This window comes from Ambystoma mexicanum, chromosome 6p (assembly GCF_040938575.1).
Source record: "Ambystoma mexicanum isolate Mex_15411 chromosome 6p, UKY_AmexF1_1, whole genome shotgun sequence".
NCBI lineage: Eukaryota > Metazoa > Chordata > Amphibia > Caudata > Ambystomatidae > Ambystoma > Ambystoma mexicanum.
Genome location: NC_090935.1, coordinates 587,668,327 through 587,687,623, shown reverse-complemented (window position 1 = coordinate 587,687,623; position 19,297 = coordinate 587,668,327). Strand labels below are relative to the sequence as shown.

Sequence of the window (19,297 nt, the reverse complement as noted above, 5' to 3'; positions counted from 1 at the left end):
TGGAGGTCTCTCGCAGTAACCCCATTTCAAAGACCGCCCTATTGTATTCCCACCCGGATTTCGTGCCTACAGAACCCAACCACATTCGGCGCTCAGGAAGTCGTTGGTAGGGGGAAGAGCACGGTCTCTCTTCAACATTGACACATGACAGTAGCAAAGTTAGCTCCAGACTGAAGTAACATGAAGCCCATGGCAACGAGTGGGGATTTAGGAGAGGTTTTTCTTCCATGCTTGGCAGCGCCCATCGAGCCTTCACCCAGGGTCCCTTTCAGAAATACCGACCAAGCAAGAGCCGTGTTCTAGTCATGCACAGGGCTGGCAAGCACTTTAAAGACTGCCAGGGTGCCATGCCATGCTTTGACAAAACACCTAACCACGTGACGTGGGGGCGGGGGAGGGAGAGGGAAGCTGCATAGAAATATAATCAGTGGTGTTAAGCTGGGTGGCTTTAAAGACACCACCTTCACCTTTACAGAACATTTACAATTTGCCGCGCACCGATTAGGCCTCAACCAGGAATGTTAGGTCCACAATATATCCCCTAGACCTGGTCCCCACTCATCGATGTGGAGACACCACACAGCATCCCCTTGCCATGGCTCGGCTAGATGGAGGCGCACTCTGCGTCATAGGGTGGTGTGTCTCGATTTAGAAACTTCCCAGCAACGGTTTGCCATACTGATAACAACCCCCCCCCCCTACAAGCTAGCAACACTAGGATGAGACTGTACGCTCACGGCGCTCAGGTCAGGTGTCCAGGCGCTAGAGGGGAGGGGGACGTTACTCCCAACGCACAGCCTCCATCAGGCCGTCCATCTGCTACCCCACAGCATGGGGGGGGGGGATTGGCAGCTGCGGGTAACATCCCCGCCATGCAGACAGAGCCCCTCACCACTGCAGGGCTGGCAGGTGGCCGGGTGTCATCCGGGCCCCTCTGTTGTCACACTGCGTTATCTTTTATCGCCCTCGCAGGCTGCTGCAATCACAGCCCCGCTTCCACCGTTTAATGCCTTGAGAAGAGACAGATAATCAATCGTTCAGGAGAAGGGAGCGGAATGCAGAAAAGCAACATTGTGGTGTGTTCACTCCCTCAGGAGGTACTGCCAAAGAATGATAAGCTTGGCATTAAAAAATAAAAACTATTTACGGTTGTACGGGAGACACATTACAAAACGATAATGTAACAGGGGTTTCTTTCGTTGATTTTCGTGACGAGTGTAGTCCAAAGTATTTGTTTTTTCAATTAGTCGTAGTAATTGAAGAACACCTCCTTTACCCTGCACATAACGGGGGAGAGAACATGGCGATGCCTGGCCACTCTAGAGGGCTTTGGGCCTTGTGTCCGCGGCTCGCTAAAAGGAGAGGCGAAATCTCGGCACTGCGCCAAGCCTTTCTTTTATGTCGTCAGTCGATCATAGGTAAGAGTGGGACAGTAATAGGGGTGCAAAGCAGGCAGGGGGGTGGGGTCTTGCCTCATAGTTTGAGCGCTGGGGCTGCGTGCAATCCGCGCCGTGAGAGATCGGCCGTGCTCTCGCGAGATTGCGCTCTACAGGCCACCTTTCAATGGCTGCCCCATGCTGCTCTAGCATCGGCGCCCTATTGACGTTTTTAACTGCCCAGGAGCAGAGTTAATCTATTAAATAGAGCGCCACCGCTAGGCAAACCCCTCCACCCCCAGGCCTTGAGAGCTAAACTGGCCCTGGAGGCAGCCCTCAACTACATGATCTTGTCCCTGATCGTGTAGCTGGACGACCTCCCAGTGACCCTGGCAATCATGCACTTTGTCAGTGTCAGCGTCTTGGGGGCGCGTGGGTCTTTCGGCAATTCTTCTGCGGCATGTAGTGCTGCACGGCTTCCATTATGACCCTGTGCATGGATAGGTGATTGCAGTGCCCGCTTCAGAAGAAAATGCCAAAGAAAGGCAGGTGTGTATAGGCTGTAGTTCTCAAGGTCGCTCGCTGCACTGCCCTCACTGTGCAATCATATACTGTTCTCATTATCTGAAAACAAGTTCCTACTGAAAGTGACAACATTGATGCTAGGTGGGCTCCTTTTTCCTCATCCCGGAGAGTCCAGCCCTGACCACCATGACCCAATTTTAAATAAGGAGAGCGAGACCACATGAAAAATGAAATAATGACAGTACCATGCAAGAAATATTACAGCTGGGCACACAGCAAGAAATGGTGCGAAGCAATGAAGACCGGAGTCTGGTAAATTACGTCCGAACGGTTCTTTAATTAAACAGCAGCTGCCTTTCGGGTGGTAACCCCGCCCATCTTAACACGTGGGTCGCAGCCCACAAGCAAGCAAAGGAATGGAAAGGAGACTCGGCTCTGATGTCTCATTGGAGTAAACAATAGAAACAGGACATGACGTCACCCCTTTACTTAAACATTTAACTGGGATCGCTTAGTTCATTTCTTTCATCCAGCTACTTGGTTTGCGTATTATTCTCCGTGACGGACTGCGCATGAGCAAAGGTGAGCCATTGCTGTTGCCATCATCTGCATCTCTGTCCTCTTCTCTGTAGAGTCTATGTTGGAGGACTCATCTGTCATCTCCGTCATGATATGCACAGGTCCTTGATTTTCATCGCAGGATCTAAAAAACAATGAGTTTCGGGTGATGGTTCCTTGAGGGCTGGCCGCCGTGATCGTGGATCCATGTATATGGGTTACTGTCAGTGGCTCTGGCTTGAAAGCCGGGGTGTCTTTGGTGTTTTGATTTTGCCGGAACAGGACTTGGTCACCTATTTGAACAAGGCTTGGTTTGGCTTGTCTGCGGCGATCAGCATATTGCTTAATTTTCATTTAGTTTGTCTTGTCATTCATTCTGGCGCTGTCGACACGTGACAGGGAGGGTGGCGTGCAGGTTATGCGGCAGTGTGGTGCGTACAATCCGGCCAAACATTAGTGCTGATGGACATTCACCTGTTGTACTGTGAGGCGTGTTCTGGTATTCTCGCAGTAACGTGCAAACAGATTGCATATATTATCCATTTGTGATGGAGCAGATTTGTGAAGCTTGCTTGAGATTGCTCATGAATTTCTCAGCCATTCCATTGGCTTGTGGCCATAGCAGTGTGATTTTTCTGTGTTGGAAGCCTAAGTGTTCTGCGAACATGGCAAAGTCATGTCTGCTGAAAGGGGGGTCCATTATCCGATTTCACGATTGATGGGATGCAATAGTCTGCGAATGTCTTATCTAGAGCTGGTATCACAGCCTGAGCACTCTTTGAATGAATGAAATGGACCTCTGGGAAGTGAGACATCTCGTCAGTGATAACAAGCGTGCATTTGCCATTGGCTAGCAGGCCAAACAGGTCTACAGCCACTTCATCCCATACCTGCTGCAGCATGGTTGATGGTTTTAATGGTTCTGGAAAAGTGCGTGGGGCGACGGCCTGGCATGCAAGGTACTTGCTCATGAGAGACTCTACTTTCTCGTCCATTCTGGGAAACCACACTTTGGTTCGGAGTTGTCTTTTTGTTGATACCACTCCCCGGTGTCCCGTATGAGCTATGTCAAGTACTCGTTGTTGTAGGCAGACTGGTCTGACCAGTCTATTTTCTTTCAGCAAGAGACCTTCGGGGGACGTGGATAGCGTGTGCCTGATCAGCTTGAATGTGTGCCAATGAGCTTCCTCTTCAGGCGGTAAATGGTGTCCAGGATCTCTTCTTTGCCAGTGTCCTGATTTTAGACATTGCTGTACTGTCTGGAGCAGATGGTCACTGAGCGTCGCTTCTATAAATTGGGCTGTTGTGATGGATTTTGGGAGCGCAATTCCGATGAGATAATTGACGTATTGGTTTGCTTTAGCTGATTGTCTTTCATCCTGAGCAGCGAGTGGATATCTGGACAGGAAATCTGTAGGGTTGTTGGTCCTTGCCAGGGTGGTGAATGATCTTGAATGAATATTCCTGGAGCCTTAGCCCCCATCGGGCTATGCGTAGAGGCATTTTGGCTGTGGGTTTTCCATAGATGGTGGTGAGGGCCTGATGATGATTAATGATGGTGAATGGGTGCCCATATATGAATAAATGATAGTGCTCACATGCCCACATGACCGCAAGGCTTTCCTTTTCTAGTTGCGAGTACGCGCATTCTGTTGTCGATAGACTGCGACTCACGTAGGCCACTATGTGTATGGGGGAGTCCGGTGGTGCTCCTGGTTTTGATTGTGCTAATATGGCTCCTAATCCCACTGGGCTGGCGTCTACCGTTACTATTGTGTCGGTCATAGTTTGGGTCATAATATGCCATGCAGGAAGCTGATGCAAGCCACATTTTGATTTCCTGGAACGATTCCTCGCACTCATTTGACCAGTGAAATTCTTGATGTTACCCTGTGAGAAGTCTGAGGGGTGTGCTTACGGATGCAAAGTCCTGAATATAACGGGTGCAGTAGCTAGCCATCGCAAGAAACGAGCGGACTGCAGATGTTGTCGTAGGAGTGGGAGCTTCTACCAGTGCCTGCACTTTCTCTTGGTCCGGTTGTAGGCCGTTGCTGGAAAAGATGTATCCGAAGAATTTGAGGGTGGATTTGCTAATTTCACATTTGTCTGGGTTGAGTGTGAGCTGTGCATCTTCAAGGGCCATACATACCCATCGGAGGGTGTCGTCATGTGCTGCCTGAGTGGTGCCAAAGATTAAAATGTCATCGCTATAATTTAGGAAATTAGGGATATGCTTAATTACTTGATGAATTGCGTTTTGGAAGATTTCAGCAGCGGGTGACACTCCAAAGCTAAGTCTTTTATATCTGAAGAGGCCCAGATGAGTCGAAAAGGTGGTGTTATATCTTGATGATGGGTGTAGTTGAAGCTGGTGGTATCCTTTGTTTAAGTCCAATTTGGAGAACACTTTTGATCCATGGAGTAAGTGCATTATATCTAACATTTTTGGGGAACGATGAAGCTCTCTTTCAATTGCTACATTTGGGGCTCTCATATCCACACAGATGCGGATGCTGGAATTTTTGTCCTTTTTGGGCACGGGCACAATCGTGGATACCCATGGTGTCGGTCCAGATGCTGGTTCTATAATGTCTTGTTGTAGCAGTGACTGGATTTCATCCTCTACTTGCCTATGGCTGTTGAGGGGAATGCACCTGTAGTGTTGAGCTGTGGGTGGCGTGTGTGAATTGATGTGGAGTTTGACTTGTTTGCCTTTTAATTTTCCCAGACCTGTGAAGAGGGCTGGAAACATTTTGTGTATCATGTCTTTTGGGCTGGAGGTGTAGGCAGACATGATTTGATACATAATTTGAATGAGGCCCATCTTTATGGCCGACTTGAAGCTTAGTATGCTGCCTCCTGGAACTTCTCCTTTGATGACATAGGTCTTTATTTTCTGATATTTGTCTTTGTACTGACATGTTGCAGTGAACATGCCTTGGCAGTTTAATGGTTTGTTTGATCCATAAGGATATATGTGTGTGTCAGTTTGTTTTAAATCTTTCTTTGTGGAGAGTGATCGGTAAACAGCATCGTTGATTACATTTACTGTGGCACCTGTATCAATTAGAAATTCTTGGTTTGGACCGTTGAGTTGCAGCAATAGTGTCGGGCTGTATTCAATAGCTGTATTGTTTCCGATGGCATGCACATATCCTCTTTTATGTTCTGCATTGGACGATGATGATTGCGATATGTGTCTCTCTTGAGGTGACTCGTCTAAGATACCTTATCTTTTGTCTTGATTTTCTCCTTTGTGAGTCATGTCTGTTCCTGTGCCAGTTGGAGCTGTCTCTACTTTCATCATGTCGTCTGGTGGCGTGCGGCTGTTCCCGCGATGCGCTATGTGATCTACGTCTGCTGGCAGTGGAGGCGTGTCTCATGCCAGGGGCGCGGGCTTTCTCGCCTTGAATATCGGCCATCTTGTCTCCACGTTTCTCTGTTGGAATCTGTTGATTGAAAGAATGTAATATTTCTACAGATTGATTGGAAATGGTTTTCACCCCCGCATTTGTCGCATTGGTGTCCTATCGCAGGGCAAGGTCCTACATGTGGGAATTTGAATCCACACCTGTAGCATTTTTTTTGTTCATCCGTGCCCATAGGGGTGCGAATGGGGCACACCGTGGCCGTTGAATTAGATTGTGTTATTTTGATATTGCCAAGCGATTCTATCTGCAGCGCTAGTGCCAAATCAGCTCTTGCAAGCTGAAGAATTTCATCAAGTGTCCTGCTTTTCTGGAGAAGTTTTTTGCAAAAATCTGGTGTTCCACACCCTGCAATAGCTTGCGATTTGAGAGCTTCGTCCGTTGAATATTTGTCGAAGTCACAGTATTTGTCTCTTTTTCCTAGTCTCATGACAAAACTGTCCATGTTTTCACCATGTTCCTGCTTGGTTGTGTGAAAAACGTGCCTTTCATAATCGACATTTCTCAGTGGTGCAAAATAGGAGTTTAATGAGTCAATTATTCCTTGAAATGAGTGTCTTGGATTCTGGCATTTAAAACACAATATCACGCACTGTTCAACCTAATGAATGTAGTAATATGGCATGCAATCTGCGTTCTTCCCCCACACCCGCCGCATCGATATATATGTGAAGTTCTTTTAGCCATCGGGACCATCTGGGGACCAGGCTATTTGTGTCCGACATGTCAAAAGGAGGCATGGCTTGTAGTTTCAAAGATTCTGAGCCACCCTCATCCCTTGGAGTGATGTGGATCTGGATTGTGGGCTCTGCAGCCCGCTGTCAGCGTTGCTTTCCGACATGGTGCAGTACGTGTAGCTGGGTGAAATATGGTATTCAAATGATTCAGGCACTTACTGTGGCAAGCTGTTGTCAGCGTGAATTCTGGCGCGCTGTCTGTATGTGGTTGTTGGGTTTACACCTTGTTTGCGGTGTCTATTTTGAATGTGGTCCTCACAATTGCTTGAATGTACTTGAGGAGGTTTTATTTTGTAGGTATTAGACTTTCATAATGTGGACATGCGTGCAGTGCTTTTCTTTTTCCTCGCACCGCACGTATAGCAGATGCACACGCTGAAGGAGCTGTTCTCTGAGATGGTGCTGCTGGGGCCCACGTGGCTTCTTCCCTGGATGAGCTCGTAGTGATTGCCTGGAATAGTTGCGTGGCACAAGCGGCTTTTAGGCTGCACGCTGATGCTTGAAGACGTTTCTGTGTAAACGGAGTGTCTGTTGAACACGTGGCGGCCGCACCGGAGCGTGTTTGAATTAAAGTTGATCGCGTGGTTCGGGATCAGAGACCTCACGGAGCACATCAGCTTCAAACTGCGGCATCACGGCGGTCACTTAACCTACCTCGTTGCCATTGTTAAGTATTAGCATGCAAGAATGAATATTACAGCTGGGCACACAACAAGAAATAAAGGCGCGAAGCAATGAAGAGAGGAGCCTGGTAAATTACGTCTAAACGTTTCTTGAAATTAAACAGCAACTGGCTTTCGCGCAGTAACCTCGCCCATCTCACAACACTTGGGTCGCAGCCCACAAGCAAGCAAAGGAATAGAAAGGAGACTCGGCTCCGATGTCTCATGGGAGTAAACAATAGAAACAGGACATGACAGACAGGACACAGTACCCATTGATACAACTGAAGAAAGTAGTGGCAGGAAAACGACAGCCCAGACAAAGAAACGAGTCTGCAGGCGAGGTAGCCAGAATATGTACGTCATGGCTCACCAGATAGCGCTACCGTTGCCTTTTATGCAAACACGGTGCCATGGGCCCAATGGAGATAAAAAGTTCATGATCACATGGAAACGCTTGGGGCCGACAGGAATGACGGCTCAGAAATAAAGGACAGGAATGAAGGACACCCAAAAAGCAGGGACGTACCTTGAGAAGGAAAAACGTTATGAAGCAGACTAGTTCTATAATCTGAAATACAACAGAAATTAGACCATCCACAAATATCGAATCAAGTGTTTCGGCAAGGGCTAAAGTGAACCGATGGAGAAAAGCATAAAAGGAGTAACCCAACAACAGGAAATCAAATAAGCGCTCACTCCCTCCTGCTGTTCTGGACAGAGCTGAAAACTTTGCTACTTTAGTCACATCTTGACATTTCTTCAACTCGGAGGTCAATAACCAGCCACCGGCTGACTATCTGCAACTCAACGCAGTGCTACCATGTTCATTGTTTGGTGTGTATGCACAGTACTTTGTTACTGTGTGGCCCTCAACACTACTGCCCGTTACCCTAATCCTGCAGTACAGCACTCCACTGCCTCAGAGCCAGGCTTGCACTATGTAATAATTACACGGCAGTCTATGCGCCCAGGAAATAGGAAACAGTTGCAGACTGCCCGTCTAGACTACCGCCCAGAACCACAAGTGACAGGCCCAAAAATAGACAAGGCGGGAATGAGCCGAAAGAAGAAACACAGATTGCCTCAATACTACCAGGCATCAGCAAGCAGGATGGGCAAGAAGCGGGCAAGGATGACAGAAGCAAGTGAAAATCAGTAGCGGCTAATGGAAGGTTGGAGTAGTGTGGTTGTAAAATGCAGAGCAGGCAGGTGGACATAATCCCAAAACAAGCACACGATCAATCCCCATAGGTCCAAAGGTGGGCATATGACTGCACCGGTTACCAGACACCCCAAAGTCAGTACTGTGCCACTCCGAAGGCCGGCACTGGGAGGCATGAATGTAAAATGTCACACTTAGGGCTGCATGCAAAGGACTAGTCCTAGTCTAAGCCCTCGCCTTCCCAGTGTATGCTGATATGTCAAGTGCGACACAGCGACATCTACTGCTTTTTCCCAGGATTACACGGTTTGGACAAATGAGAAACGCAGAGCTAGAACTCTAGACTTCCAGCTCCATGGCCACACCCCCACCACTACTAGGCACGGCGCCTTCTCGCCAAAGGCTTGACGCTTCAGTGCGTGGCTCTTGGCGGAGTCCAAGGACCTGCGGGGCTCCTTACGCCAGTCACGCCCCTCTCCTGGCCTGAAGAGCGAGTGTGGGCCTTTGCAGCAGGAGCAAGAAGGTAAAGAGATGAACGGAAATGTAGCAAATTGAGTCTGCTCGATATGGCCAAGCTACATTTCATATCAGAATTACAAACACAGAATAATACATGCGCCGTCTTTAGGTTTCAGGCAATTGATGGGAGGCCTGCTCCTATCGAGCATTGTCTGAGATACAAATGTGGGCAATGCAAGGGGGTGAAGCAGGGGGCGTTTGGTACATACAGAAAAAGAGGACATAAAAGACCGGTCTTTATTACTTATTATCCATTCATCTTATTTATTTGGATAAAAACGTCGATAACACCATTTCAAACATTGCAAACAACGCAACACGTGTATGATAAACAAAAAGTTGATTAGATGAAAACATTTTCTTTTTTTTTTTTAAATGTACTGCCCTAGTTCACCACTGCAGTGGTCTCACATTGGGTAAACCGTGTCCGTGTTTAGGAGCACTCTGTCCCACACCAGGACTGGCAGAGCCTTATTCTGCTGGAAATCATTGACGGGAAAATGAATGTGTAATAAAGAGAAGAATACCGGAGTGTGTGATGGCTTTCAATGGGTGCCATGAATTACAAATGTGTAAATGAATGATAGAAGAAAAGAAACCGAGTGTAGTAAGGTTGGCACAAATTAACCATTCCTTGCAATTATTCATTCTCCATTTAGGAATCAGGGTCCTGAAAAGTGACTTGGGAGGGCAGGGATGCAGGGATGCAGGGGGGAGGGGAATAACTGCCTCCTCATTTGTATTATGGAGCAATGATTTCACTAACTCCATAATGCAGGTGCCGCCTTTGCCTTCGCAAAAAATCCAGGGCCGGGACCAAGAAGATCAGCCGCCCAGGCGCTGGCTCACGCACAGCCCTGTCAAAGACAATATGGCAACCGCCAGTCATCGTGGCCTTCATTGGGGTTAATGGGCACTGGTATTTTTCGCTCCCCTGCCTGTCCTGGGTTCAAGTCTCAGGACGAAGACAGTTTGGCCAACCTCTTGCTGGATTCTAACGCAGGGGGCGGGGTGAAGAGACTCCATATCTACGGTGACCAGACATCCCAGAGTCCCGGATTTGCATGATTGGGTGGCTACGGGGGACCCGATCTTGAAATACCAAAAATCAGGTCCTGGCGTGACTCTTCCTGCATGAATGCGGGTGTGAAATGGTTTTCACGCCCCCATTTCCTCCCACTTCCCTTCCCGGCGCTCTCCTCCGATGAGAGGAGTGCCGGTGAGCACAACGCCCCCCCGCCCTCCGCCGCCCCAGGCCAGCAAAATAGAAGTAGAACTACAGTTTTATATGTATTTACGTAGTCCTACTTCTAGGTCTATGGCCGGTCCCGGTTTTTAAAAAAAACAAACATTCTTGTCACCCTATCCTTATCCCACGCCAGATGCATGCTGCTGCCAGCACCTAGAAGAGAGATGATCGCTGCCTCGGCCAAGGGAAGGCAAGCATTTTAAATGCATGAGAGAAAGAGTGTTGTGTGCTGTGTGTGTGACTCAGGCGTACATGACAGAATGTGAGATTTCCATAGTGTGCGACAGGCCACCTTCCCCGCCATGGGTTTCGTAGCAAAGGGGGGCCTGCGCCATACAATGGCAATGCATTTTAGAGGGGAATACTTGCTTCACTGTGCACAAGACAAGTACAGTTACAGTGGCAAATAAAGGCATTATTGGGCAAAGATAACATTGATGTGTTCTTACAGTGGCAATTCTGGCACATATTAGCAGAGAAGCACGAAATGATCTCATTACAGTGGTAGCTTAATGGCATATATCGGGGGCACAGGCATCAAGGCATTCCATTGGAAAATGCTTCTGTGCACTGTTTGCAACCTGGCATTTATTTGATATTTTTGTATGCGTTACCCTACAGAACCGATGTCAAGGTATATGGCAAGTGTTGCTGTAAAAAAGCAGCTTTTTAACCCATTATCCTCATAACAATGTTATTCTGAAGTCTCTGAACCTCTGGAAATAGAAGTAATAACACGAATGATCTTTTCAGAAGACCTATTACAGGCTAATGTCTCCTCTCTGCAGCCACTCTAAACACCACCGCACGTGGTCAACACCGGGATAGAGGTTGTGCCGTGGGAGATTACATCGAATTCATAACATTCTCAACCAATTTTGCCCAAACATATGTGGGGAGTGGGTAGAGGTGAATAACTAATGTGGGGGGATTTAAGGGAGGCTACGGGGTCTCCCCTGCATTTTTTAAACCAAATCACAGACGCGTGAACACACAAAAAGGAACAGCACGTATTGGACGCATGCCAGCCCCAAACACATGCACTTGATAAGGAACTGAGAACATGTTTCACATTACCTTCACATTCCACGTGGACGGGAACCGGACACTGCGCTCACAGACTCCACGGACAGGAGCGCGACGCCTTCCTCACAAATGGAGGATCTGGAGTCCTGTGAAAGGTGAGAACAGGTATTAAAATAAGCCACCAATCTAGTTGGTCGACAAATTCATGCAAGAGACACACGTTTGCAAGTACTTCCGGCTTTCATGCAATCACTCCATCTAAAGAGGGATCAGAAATTAAGAAGTTAATCATTAACAGTGTTCTGCCACACACAAACAAGAGCAATTCAATAATTGAGAGCAAAAAAGTGGCGGCCGGTGAAGTGGACGATCGGTTTCTTTAGACACCCTCATCCGCAGCCCATCCTTAAGGAGCTTAAGGAGCATGCAAAGAATTGCATCCCTGTGGCTTCCTTATGCACCGTGCGTCAATTTACCAGAATTGCTGTTACACTGACCCCCCCCCCTCCCTACCCCCCCAACTGATTCCAAAACTCTCGGGTCCATCCAGCATCACAAACAAGCGCCAATCTGGATCCGAATGCAAGCCATTTATTTGTGTATCTGCCATTAAGAATTCTTAATTCTTTGCATCACAAACTCCTGATTCCAATGACAAAGTCTTCATTCAGGGCATGCTGGATGCCTCCTTCATAATGATCTTATGGAGCGCTGTGTACTGCCCACGCGGCATCCCCATCGCCCTTCTTTCTGGAGCCTCATTGCCCTTGATGCTTGAGCTAGTCCAGAATCTCAATGCAGCTGCCAAGCCCCAGTCATGGGTATGCAAAGCCTGCAGTCGCGAGTTTAAATCCCACGCAGTCCTCTTTTCAGGGTCGAAAAGAGGGACAGCATTAAACCAGGTAACAATGATATCTGCAATTACAGCGCAAATAAGCAGCATCATAAAAACGAGCTTTCATGAGTGCCTTTCCCTATAAACCGACTTCTTTCCATCCTCCCAAAAGGGCCTTTTTAGTGATATGAGGAATGAGCAGGTCAGCACTGCAAAATAATAATTAAAATACTACAGCAGATGATATTCAGTGCTTCATTTTGTTTCCTGCTGCAGATGTGATTGCAAGCGTCCCACGAAATCAATGGAGTAAGACAGACGCAGCACACGGCCGGGAGGCTCAGGCTTCGAGAATCTGTGACACAGAAGCCGCTCAAAGGCTTGCTGAGGAACATGCAGTTCAAGTGTACCGCCTCTGTTCCCTCGCATCACATATCCATACAGCCGGGTGCATGCCCCCTCTTACCCACATACACTTTCTGCCTCAGCTCTCCTCTTTCTAGCTACGCTGCCACTCCTTTACCTATTGTACAGGCGGTACCAAGCACGATTCGCACTCCAACCACCCATTTTGAAGTACCAGGAACATTCACACTGAAATATGTGACGTATGATGAGCAAATAAACCAGCAGAGAACTGCAGTGGGGCTCTGTCCAGTACCTATCAGAAGAACAGCATCTGTTGAAATACCGACACCTAAGAAAACCTGGACAGTAAGGTACCCATTGAGGAAACCATATCGACACATGAGACAGAATGACGATTGCCAGAATGCAATACCCGACGAAGCTAAAAAGATACTGAAGGAAGACAAATGATGACGTCACAAGAACCCGGACTAACTCACATATAGAAGATATGATGACCTGTGAAAAATGAAGAGAGACAAAACACCATGGATAAGTGACATCCTGAGCTTAAAGTGAAATAATTGATGTCAAGATGTCAGAAATGATGTCACATGCGCAATGAAGATATTCAGTTAGTTTAAACGTGTACATATGCAAGGAACCGCAAGAAGCAAGAAATCATGAGTCTTGCTTATGCTTAGTAGTAAAATAGATTGTAGCAAGCACCACCTATACATATCTACCTCAAAAAGAGCACTTTATATAAGTATACTTCCACTATGCACAAGAGCAGAATCGACTAAGGGTTACTAAAGGTCTCAAAAGGAGAGCTTTGCTGCAAACACATCAAGAATTAAAAACAGAGAGAAACTCAGACAAAGGCAAATCGTGCCAAGAAGCCAAGGTCGTATCGGCTGAAATAGACCAACAGTGGAGGCAATGAATGAGAAGAACAGAGTATCCTGTTCAGAAAGGTTAAGATAAGCCACAGATGGCAGACGACTGGCAGAATTAAATCAAATACATGAAATTGCATGAAGAATAAGACGATTTCACAGTGTCGGAATCACGTGACCAAGCAAGCCGAAGGGATGAGACTTCACACCTACGCATGGACTCTTGCCATGCCCAGATGTCAAACTTTTCCAGACTAAGAAGCAGCCTCGAGGCCAACCACAAAGAAATTGACACATGACCACTGAGGTGATGATTGACTGTAGCAATAATTGGAGGGAAGCTGGGGATAGCAGACAAACTCCCTGCACCTGGCTGGCTATTCTGCACGCTGCTAAGCAAGTGGAAAAGTATGAGTGGGGTTGATGCCAACCCAATCATAGTGGACCAAGTAATCTAGGCTCCTATAGTTAGTAGAACCAATGAGACGTCGTACTTCTAATAACGTCTACAGTAGCCATTTTAAAGGAAGGGCTTAGATGCCCCACCTGACAGTGTTTATCCAATCCCCACTCCCCGTTACATATACAGATATAGTGCCTATATTAAAGTTACCTTCCTAGAACCAATTAAGTTGCATGCTAAGTTTTAAGCGCTACACGTCAGTGATGACGAGTTTTTCGTATAAATGTTGTGTTTTTTCTGAAATTAATTGGAGTTGAAGCAAGAAGGAAGATCGAGTGATTGCTGATATTCATGAACTCCCTGTTTTTTGTAATGGTCATTAAACTGACTCCCTTTGCCAAACTATCGAGTTGTGATTATTGATTTGATGCAAGAGTATTAATCTGCATCCCCATCCATCTCAAGGGTGCTGCTGCTCATCTAAAGTGCTGTTGGAAAACCCCCAGTCCTATGGGCCAGCTGGGGTCCTACTGCACACTATCGCAGCCTCAATCGTACCCATTCCTGCCATTAGGCACCCTATACTCGAATGGACAATGTCTATGCCGACCAGTCTTTCAAAGGGGCCAAAAAAGTATTCCAAGACGGAGGACTGTGCAGCAGAGTTAGACGCGCATGGCACCATTCTCCTATGCCTCTCCATCACTGCGTTAACCAAATTCCTAACCTTCATTTATACCTCGATGGATATATTTCCATATACGCGTCTACATTAACCTAGACAGAAGAAACTTCCTGATCAGCCATCTGATCCGATAACAGCAGAGCCTTGTTGCAAGGAGGGCCCACTCTTTGTTCACGGGTAATACTCTGAAATCAAGCCTGTATGAATGCCACATGCTGCTTGCCTGCCTACAATTCTATACAGGTGGCCCAATGTCCCAAACCTCACATACGCCTCCATGACCACCAGTCCAGTTTCAGGGCATCGGAACTGCTCTTCTGAACACCTGTGAGGATGTACTCTCTAATCTGGACTCAAACACTTGCTCTGTTCTGATCCTCCCCGATCTTTCTTCTATCTTCAACAGTCAACCACTACATCCTCAAACTGTCTCCATGATAGCGCAGGCATCACGGACAGGGCACTGGTGTGGCTTGCCTCCTTCCTTTCAAACAGACCATCCCAAGTGCAAATGGGTCCTTTTCTCTCCTCCACCTCACTCTCTACCTGTGGTGTCCCTCAGGGCTCTATCCTATTGCCATGGCTCGTCAACATCCACCTGGGCCCTCTGGCCCACCTGCAACTCTCTTTCAAGCTGCAATCCTCTACCTCCTCCATCATACCCGACTGCTATTCAGGCATGGTGCTATGCCAATGATCTCCACCTTAATGCCAGTAAGACCGAGATCCTGCTCCTTGTTTCCTCCCCACTCTCTAGTCAGACCCCTTGGGTCCCCTCCCACCTCCTCACTCACTTGTGAGGCAAAAAAACCTTGGGATCATCTTTGACTACTCTTGCTCTTTCTTTCCACACATCACGGACCTTGCCAAGAAGTCCAACTTTCAGCTGCATCTCCTCAGGGGCATTATCCCTTTCCTCACCTTCCCTCAGAAGCTCACTGTCTCCAGAGCTCTGGTTAACTCTAGGCTCGACAACTCAACAGCCTCTTCCTCAATCTGACTCTTTCCTCCCTTTGCCCCCTTCAACTAATCCAGAATAGAACTACAAGACTTATCCTTGGCCTCAAGCACAGGGACTGCATCTCTCCAGCCCGAAAATCATCTCTCCACTAGCTCCCGGTGACCACTAGGATCAAATTCAAGACCCTTTGCACCATCCACAAGACTGTCTGGGGCCCGGGAACTCTTCATCCAGCTTTCCCTCCCTAAATACCTCCCGGCCAGAGCCCTTTGGTCCTCTGGCTCCAATTCTCTGCTTGGAGAAACACTTGAACTGCAGAGAGTTGGATGTATATCCCTTTCCTCGGCTGATTCCTCCCAATTGAACGGACTCCCTGCCCCCCCTCAGACTTGAGCCGGATTTTAAGTTCCGGAAACTTCTCAAGACTTTCCTTTTCGCCTCTTCCTTCCCTCTCCCCCTCCCATGCTAACTGTCTCTCTGCCACCGTGACTGGGACCTGTACCCTTCAGAGTCATACATGGGCCCGACCACCCCCTACCAGTCTCCACAGCATCCTTTGCCAGCACTTGCCTTCGGCTCCCTTTCCGGGGTAACCCAACCTGGTCCTACCTGTCCACCTCACTCATCCTCCCTTCCCCCCTCCTCCCTTAGCACTTTCTGCCTTGGCCTGCCCAACATTTGCCTAGCCCCACCCTTGGGGCACCACCCCCACTCCTGCATTTCTCCCTCCACCCCCACACTTACCACACTGTCATGCACTTTATTGGTAAGATTGTCACAAGGCCAATGTAACCATTTCTTGTTCTATTTTTGTGGTTCCTATGCTCTTCGTTCCTATCTTGTCTTGTGGCACCTGGAAACACTTGTGTATAGGCGCCATACAAACATGTAATAAATACATAAATAGGCCTTAGACACAGGGCCGAGGCCGATGGCAGAATGCAAGTTATTAGGGAAGGTCATTGCTCCAAACCCGCATCCCTTACCCACGATCAACGAAACCCAGGTAAAACCTCCACCATCGGCTACCAACCACAAATACATACTGAATAAGCACACCTCGGTGGATGCACACAACCTAAAGACAGTGCATAAGACTCTGGCCAACTGGAACAGCCAGCATCGCACCTTAGGCATATCCCCTGCAGCAAGGGAGGGAGGGAGGGGCGGGGTGCAGGCACAATATCTCAAATTCACCATAACCCTCAAAACCCACTCACGATCCCCACCCTTATCGCCCAGCAAAAGCGCACACAAACACACAAAACTCTACAATCTACATGCTCCAGTTAGCGCGGGGAGAGGAGATCACAAGACCCAACCCCAATTCATGTCTTCTCCCTCAAGGAACCCCATAACCAACACACTGCATTCTGCTAATGAACCCCGATACTGCCCTTAGCGTCACAAAGGCATGCAGGATTTATGAATGAAGCATAAAATAACAAAGTCCGGTGAGCAGCAGAACCTTCCCCTCTACTAAGGGGCTGGCCGGGCTCAAGAGGTCTCTAAAAGGGTTGGCGGAATGGAGGGGGTGCCCACTGGCTAAAACTAAATGGTGAACTTTCCTCTGCTAGCCTGTCCAAATGTTGCCTTCACTTGAAAAATGCTGGTCCCAGATGAGAAGCCACCGGAAACGTCCAGCTTTGGTGTCAAGTGCCCGTTGCACTACTTCCAAACGGGGGCAAACAGACTCGCGTGAGCTTCCGGTAAATGCAAGTCACATGCTTGAATGCGGCTCTACATTTACAAGAATGTACACATTCGACCGGGCCAGTGTATAAAGTGCATACGGATGGATAATGCAGGGACGCTTTCAATGTTGCGACGACTTGTGGCAGGGCGGCCGTCAATGCTGCAACTTATTTTCTGCTTCTTCAACTCAAAGGAATTTACCATAGATCTGGCGGCACTCAACATTAAGTGAGTATCGAGGAAACTGCTTAAAAACACTAGCCACAAGAGGCTGCTTTCGCCGATGTGGAATGGGGAACTTATTGCAATGTTGTGTCATTCATTTCATTGCATTTTTTCAGTAATCATTTTATTTTGTATAGCGCTTTGATCCAAAGCGCTTTACATAGCACATACACATTATTCTTACCCAATCGAAATTGGTACTCACTTCATCGACCTCGGAAGGATGAAAGGCTGAGTCGACCTTGCCGAACCTGCCACCTGCAGATCAAATGCAGATCAGAGCAACGAGCACTTAACCCACTGAGCCATTTTACCGGCTAGTAATATTCATGGCATTGCTATAACCCGTGTTTCCTCTGTGCCGTGTAAGTGGTTCCCTGCATTTGTCTAAAACGAAGTGTCTCCAAATACCTGGACTCCCAAACTAGCAAACTCACAAAAGTTGCAGGATTACGTGAGCACACATACATGACTAAATCTGGCAAAAGTTTGAATTCATCAAAAAAATAAATGGGTCGGCTCTGAGCTGTAAATGCGGATCCTGGTGAATCCCATCACTTCTGTTTTGAGAGGCCTTGCAGGCCATTGTTGGCTGTCCTTTAACCCCGGGTGCTGCCTGCTCACACACTGGCTGTATCCCCAACTAATCACAGCGAGAGGGCTTAGAAATACTCATGCAGGCATCACTACATATCCCCATTTGCTTCCTCCATCCACACAACTGCTTTAACTTACCGGCACCCCAAGAATACACGGCAACTCACACCAACCACCAGTGTTCCCCTGAGCTCTTATCAGAGGGCATCTCAGTTTACTACTGGGGGGATTCAGAGGGCCGGCATACCTGTATCCCATATGCTCAGTGTAAAGAATGAACTTGCGGGGCACCAGTGGTCCAGGGATGAATATTGGTTTCTAAACCATCAATCAGCCACAAACCTCTAGTACACCAGAAGGGATCTGAACAGATTGGAACCCAAGTAAATTATAAACCTCCTTGTCCAATTTTTGGTAACGTGGACGGAACGGCAGGCTTATCTCTGCAAGGTCGTGGATCATTGGTTAGTTGCAACACAGCGAAAATACAATTACCCAATGATAAAAGGGACTGTCCAGTCATGGTTGTATAAACATATCTACATTATTATTATTATTACTACAACAGACAGTTCTAGTACACTACAAAATACAACCTACCCTGTAAAGGAGCACAAATCACGATGGAAAGGGATGCACTCTGGATACTGAGAGGAGGGTAGTCGGTAAAGCAATCCGTCCTTACTGTTCAATGTTATTTGGTTTCAGCACCAAGAGATTAAGGGGTCGTAATTGTCACTAGGGGCCTTCGGAGAAGGACCAGGTGGACTGAACCACAATGTACCTGGTGCTCGAGATGATCTTGATGCTCGACAACATCGAGTCGTTCCAGGACACTTTCCAGCTCCTGCGACAGAGTTCAAGATTGGGAGACAGCTGCGGGCATCAGGCGGCAGGCAGTTCGGCTAGCGAGGCTGGACGGATGGCTGCAGGCTGGCCTACACCACGGCGGCTCCGGGTGAAGAATCGTTGTCTCTGTGCTGGTTGACTAATCTGGAATGCGGGTTGAGGCATCACAGCATCACAGACAGCTTTAGTCACTGCAGCGTGACAACACTCAGTGGTGCAGCCAGTCGTGGTTCGATTGCTGGACTGCCTCGAAAAAAAAATGTCCTTAAAAGATGGACGCTGGTTGATGCTTGTTGTGGAAGATGGACGCTGGAACTCCTCCTAGCTTCTTCGCAGGGCTCGTGTCGTCCTTTAAGGTGGACGGGCCAAAGCTGAGGAGAGTGTTTGCAGGCAACAGCATTGTCCTTTGTTCAGAGACTCTCTGGCACTTCCCACCTAGGAAGCTTGCTGGAAGAACCAAGCAGGGCACGCTGTGTGTTGGCTGGGTACCGGTTCTGGAGCTGCTGGATGGGTCCTCGGAGTCCGATATCTCCCATGGAAATGTTTAGGGGAGGG

The 19,297-nt window shown here is 47.9% G+C and overlaps 1 protein-coding gene across 3 annotated transcripts in view; it reads right to left on the bottom strand.

Annotated features, from left to right (window-relative positions):
- LHFPL2 (LHFPL tetraspan subfamily member 2) overlaps positions 1 to 19,297 on the bottom strand; it is a 598,425-nt gene that overhangs the window by 471,347 nt on the left and 107,781 nt on the right. For 2 of the 3 annotated variants that reach the window (XM_069627421.1, XM_069627420.1), the window contains exon 2: positions 11,297 to 11,391. The exons of the other annotated variant lie outside the window; for it this stretch is intronic. The gene's annotated coding sequence lies outside the window, so the exon portion shown is untranslated. The remainder of the gene's footprint in view (positions 1 to 11,296; positions 11,392 to 19,297) is intronic. 3 annotated transcript variants of the gene reach the window in all.